The sequence below is a fragment of the Leucopleurus acutus genome (genome assembly GCF_964270905.1).
Source record: "Leucopleurus acutus genome assembly, chromosome: X".
NCBI lineage: Eukaryota > Metazoa > Chordata > Mammalia > Artiodactyla > Delphinidae > Leucopleurus > Leucopleurus acutus.
Window position 1 is genome coordinate 102861411 of NC_139148.1, and position 6350 is coordinate 102867760.

Sequence of the window (6350 nt, forward strand, 5' to 3'; positions counted from 1 at the left end):
GAGGGCAAGTGGACCCCTTGCTGTATCCTTTTTCTGTAGTAAACTGTACATCTGTAAGCATTGCCATTGGGTCCTGTGAGTCTCCTTTAGCAACTGAACCCTGTTCACCTGCCACTGTGAATGCAGCGTGATATAGTTACCCAGGAGAGTGGGAGAGACGTTAGTGGGGAGAAGATACATTTTTCAAATAAGGCACTGGGACAAATGGTGTAGTAGACGTGTCTGCCCAAATCAATTCACAATGATTCCTCCTAGAGAACGCCCACCCTCTAACTTCTCCGTTCCAATCCATAGGGTCTCAGGATTGAGTTCACAACAGCCATGTTTATATTAAATGACCCATGTCACCGATCAAATCAAAGGTGAATCCCTGACCTAAGCTGAACTAATCAGAGTCTCTGCCAGTCTGAAGAGCTGGTGTCTAGAAGGGAGGAGACCTAAAACCTTAATTGTTGAGCTTTAGTATGGCTAGCCTCCACCACAGGACCAAGTAGCAGAGAAAACCAATCCACAAAGAGAGATGAATGAAGCCAATGCTCAGAGAGTAGCAGAGATGAGAGATGGAAAGAAACTAGTACTCTTTGCATTCCTGACACCTTTCCCTTCCCAGATTCCAACCCTTTTGGAAATTAAACTCCAATCCTAGAACTAGGGTTTCAGGGAAATACTCCATATTCTCATAGTAAATTCTCTTTTTTCCCATCTAGTTAGTTTAAGTTAGCTCCTTTACTAGCAGCTAAAGATCCTTAACTCATTAGTCATTTAGAAACATATAAAGCTGTATCCCTATCTTACATCCTACACAAAAATGCATTCCAGATGGAGTTAAGGTTTCAATTTAAAAATAAAACAATACAGGGAGTAAAATAAAATATAAGATAATATTTTTACAATCTTGGAATCCAAAAACCAAAATGGAAAAAGATTTAAACACTTGGCTATATACAATTTTAAAAAGTGTAAACAGCCAAAACATCATCAACAAAGCCAAAGGGCATAAAATCGGGGAAAACATTTGCAACAAATGTGAAAAGCAAATGACTAACATTAGTAATACACAAAGAACTGCTATAAGTCAGTAAGAGAAGACAAAACAAAAGTAGACAAGCTGGTAAGGGACAAAAATTGGTAAAGCACAGAAAACCAATTATAAACGGCCAACAAACAAATGAAAAGATGCTCAACCTGACCCTTAATTCAGAAATAGATGAAAACTATAGATCAGCAAATATTAAAAAGATTAATAACCCTAGTGTTGATAAGGTTTTGAGAAAAACCTTACTATTTTGAAAAAACCTTTTACCATTGGTTAAAAGGTTTGAGAGTGTAGTTTGGCAACATCAATCAAAATTCTAAATGCACAAAACCTTTTGACACCAGCAAGTCCACTGCTAGGAATTTACCCTACAAAAATATTCACATAATTAATGTAACAATATTTATAAGATGTTTATTATAAAATGGTTTATAATAGTAAAATTTAGACATACCCAAATACCTATCACATTGCATTGCATTTAAAATATATATATATATATATATATATATATGGTATCTCCACAGAGTGTAATGTGCTGCAGCAATTTAAAAAGATTGAGGCAGCATTGTATATGCTGACACAGAAAGTTACTCAGGGGATATTTAAAGTGGAAAAAGCAAATTGCAGATCACATGAAAAGCATGATCTTACTTTTTTAAAGGGGAAAGAGGAGGAGGGATAAATTAGGAGTATGGGTTAACAGATACAAACTACTATACATAAAATAGATAAGCAACAAGGACTTACTGTATAACACAGGGAACAACATTCAGTATCTTATAATAACATATAACGGAAAATAATCTGAAAAAATATATATATATACACATATAAAACTGAATCCGTTTTCTGTACACCTGAAACTAGCACAATACTATAAATCAACTCTACTTTAATTTAAAAAAAAAGAAGGGGGAGGGGAGACTAAAACATCATGACTGTAGTAACAGTCATGGGCAGTGGGAATGGGCAGGAGATGGGAACAGAAGAGTTTAATTTTTACTTTATACAGTTCTAAGTGGTTTAAACTTTCTACAACAGACATTTATTAATTTGTAATAATGTTTAAACCAAATATTTTTAGAAGCCTCAGGCAAAAACTTAAATAGAAAGGCATACCATATTTTCAAATAGGAAGATACAACATCAAAATATGTGGGATAGGGAGGGTGGGAGGGAGACGCAAGAGGGAAGAGACATGGGGACATATGTATATGTATAACTGATTCATTTTGTTATAAAGCAGAAATTAACACACCATTGTAAAGCAATTATACTCCAATAAAGATGTTTTAAAAAATATATGTTCATTCTTTCTAAGTTAACTTATAGATTTAACATGATCCCAGGAAAACTGCCTACTTTGGGGCCTCAAGAAGCTTATCTAATGTTCATATGGAAAAATAAGCAAGGAAGAGCAACCAGAAAACTGCTGAAAAGGAAGAATAATGGGGCAGGGCAGACTAGTCTACTAGATATTAAAGCATATGTAATATATATAAATAGCAAAGATGCTTATTACAGCAATGTTTGTATTAGACACAAACCGTGGACCACTGAAATACTTACCAAATTAGTTAAATAAAATATGGTATGTCCGTGTTACGGAGTACTAAACAGTCATTAATAATAATGAAGTACATGAGCTGATGTGGAAAGATGCTCATAATATATTGCTAAATCCCAAAAACAAGTTGCAAAACCATAAACATAATGGAATCCCATTTATGGAAAAGAGGAAAGTCATATGCTCATATGAACACACATACATCACATGTATGTAAATATATGAAAAGTAGGTGGGAATTATGCCCACTGAACTGATAACAGTGGTTACCTCTAAGGAGGGGACTGGGATTCAGATGGTAGGAGGGAGGGTAACATGGACTATTGTTCTGTATACTTCTAGAATGTTTGAATCTTTTATGATGAGAATGTATTCATGTAGTACCTGTGTAATTTTTTTCGGAAGAAGCTCATAACTTTACTGAAAGAGCAGTTACAACCTGCTTTCTTGTGAATGTTTAGGCATATCGGATCGCAAGCAAAGTTTACAAATGAGTCTTCAGTGATTCATTCAATCACATGTTCATTTCCTCATTCATTCAATAAATACTTCTTGAGTTCCCGCTATATGCCAGGCACTTGCCCTGATCCAAAGCAGCTCACTCACCTGGGTGATCGCTAAAGGCAGCAGTCAAAGTGACTGAGCCACAGGAGCAGCTGATATGGCCCTGACCAAGTGTGTATGATTAACGGCAACCAATAAAATAAGATGTTAATGCTGATCACAAGAATGTCCAAAAGTGAGACAGAACATGTCAGAGGCAGAATATTTGGATCTAATGATGCCAAAAGCAAGCGACTTTGAAAAAATCCAACATGTTTCTCATAAAACTTTTGCCTAAAGCCTTTCTGGCTCTGGGAACCGACTATGAAATTGACTCTGCCATTCCTTCTGCTTTTTGGGTTGCCAAAGTGGAAACCCACCCATGGAACGCTGCATTCTCCTTCTGTATGTATCATCACAGATTCAGGGAGTAGAGAGGGGCAGGGTCTTGCCAAGGCAGCTGTGGGGCCCTCAGAAACCATAGATTTTTGGCTAAGTGTCTGAATCCTCCCTTCCTGGGGAGGACTGGGCTTTATGGGGCCAGAGCCAGAGTGTGAGGCTTCTAGCAGAGGTAGCAGAGGCTGCCAAGAACATGAAGGTCAGGTCAAGTGGTGGTGCAGTGGTTAAGAATCCGCCTGCCAATGCAGGGGACACAGGTTCGAGCCCCGGTCCAGGAAGATCCCACAGGCCGCGGAGCAACTAAGCCCGTGCACCACGACTACTGAGCCTGCTCTCTAGAGCCTGCGAGCCACAACTACTGAGCCCACGTGCCACAATTACTGAAGCCCCCGTGCCTAGAGTCCGTGCTCTGCAACAAGAGAAGCCACCGCAACGAGAAGCCCGCGCACCACAACAGAGAGGAGCCCCCGCTCGCCGCAACTAGAGAAAGCCGGCACACAGCAACGAAGACCCAGTGCAGCAAAAATAAATAAATTAATTAATTAATTAATTAAGTTAAAAAGAAAGCCCATAGGAGAGAGCCGAGGTCTGATCACCAGGATGACCTCCCCCAGGCCCAGATCCAAAGAGTTGGAGGCAAGAGTCAGACTGAGCTAAGAATTTGGCGTTGTGTTTCCTCTCAGCTCGCTGGCCCGGTCCCTCTGAGCTACCAAATTCCCTCCTCATGTTCCCCTCTCTGTCCTCCCACATCCTTTGGATTCAATTCACGATGCTGGCTCTCCTGCCAGAACCTTGGCTCTTCTCCACATGGTGCCTGGCCCTCTGCCTCAGGCTGCAGAAAAGTCCTGAGACAACCCAGCCCCTGGGACCCTGCTACCAGAAGTCAAGCCTGTGCCACCACTCCCACCCCATGGGCCCTGGTCCCTTTTGTGGCGGGGGTAGACCAGGACCCAGACTGTGGGCATGAGAATCTCACCGAAGGACCCCTGGCAAGGCGCTGACTGAGCAGCTCTTCCTTTCCAATATTGCTCTCTTGGCAATATTTGCAACACTTGGCAGGCATACTTCTCAGTGTAAATTCCCAAATTGGTATTCCGGATTAGCAATCAACCCCTTGTAAATTCAGACAGGGGAATTCTGACCCTAGACCTGAACGCTCCTGGGGATGCCAACAAGACAAAGTTTCTGAATCCTCGAATCTGAGAAACAAACCCTAGGCCCCTGGAGGCCCTGCTTGTACAATCAGCTGGTTTCTTTCTTTACCACCTCATCATGCAACAGGCAGAGTCCAAGGGATGATTCTGCAATGGGGGACCCTCTCTGGGAAGGTGGGTGGCCTCCAGGAGGGTCCTTGGGCAAAGTCTAAAGGTTGTGCAAGCATGGTGGTGGGGAGAGGTCAATGGCCAGAAGGAAGGTGCAGGGTAGCAAAGTAGTTAAGAATGTGGCCTCTGCCTGTGTTTGCATCTCAGCCTGGCCACTTGCAAGCTGTGAGACTCTGGACAAGTTAATTAACCTCTCTGAGGCTCAGTTTCCTCATTTTTAAACGGGATCATCACAGCACTTACCACTATGTTACAAGAATTAAAGGAAATGGTGCCACAGAAGACTTAGCACAATGCCTAGCACACAGGAAGCACTCCGTAAGTATCAGCTGCTTCTGGAGGAGAGTAGAGCTAAGGAGGAAGAGGGGAACGAAGGAAACGGAAGAAAGCCTCAGGTAAACTTTGCCTGATTTCCACTTCTTTCCTAGGGCCAACCTTGAATGTCGCAGGTGCTTAACCCAGAAACAACTTTCTTAAGCATCAAAGTTAACATGCAGATCAATGTGATCCAAAAATACTTTTAAAACTTATCAAACAACTTGATATACCTCTTTTTTTTTTGCCGTACGCAGGCCTCTCACTATTGTGGCCTCTCCCGTTGCGGAGCACAGGCTCCGGACGCGCAGGCTCAGCGGCCATGGCTCACGGGCCCAGCCGCTCTGCGGCACGTGGGATCTTCCCGGACCGGGGCACAAACCCGTGTCCCCTGCGTCGGCAGGCGGACTCTCAACCACTGCGCCACCAGGGAAGCCCTGATATACCTTTTAAACTCAATATATCTATACCATGAAGTAACGTTTCTACCCTGAAATTTTCACAAACTGGAAAAAATAACCTTTAACAAATTCTTTAGTCTTATTTTTCTGACTTCTTGGGCATTTGACAGCAATTTTGAAACATTCTTTTTTATAGCAGCCTGCAGATTTTGACTTCCTATTCTTTATTCATAAAACAAACTTTCTAATTGACTTTAATGAACTTTGTATTAATACAGTAGAACGTATATAAAATCACACTGCTTCTTGGGTTTAGGTTGCTGAGTTGAAAGTAAAGCTACCGATTGTTAAATATCAGGGTGTCTGGAAGGTGGTCTGTGAAATAGTACTAAGAGCAGCCAAAAATTATAACCTCAAGGAAACCATAAAGTTTAGAGTGCATTAATTTTTAACATTTCCAAGAAGATGTTTTAACACATGCTTTTGTTTAATCAAAAAAAAATGTGGTGGTGGGGGACTTGCCTTGTGGTTCAGTGGTAAAGAATCCACCCTCCAATGCAGGGGACACGGGTTCGATACCTGGTCAGGGAACTAAGATCCCACATGCGGGGCAACTAAGCCCGTGAGCCACAACTACTGAGCTCTCGCGCCTCAACGAGAGAGAAGCCTGTGTGCCACAAACTACAGAGCCCACGGGCTCTGGAGCCCACGCGCCACAACTAGAGAGAAAAAACCCGCACACCACAACTAGAGAGAAGCCCGCG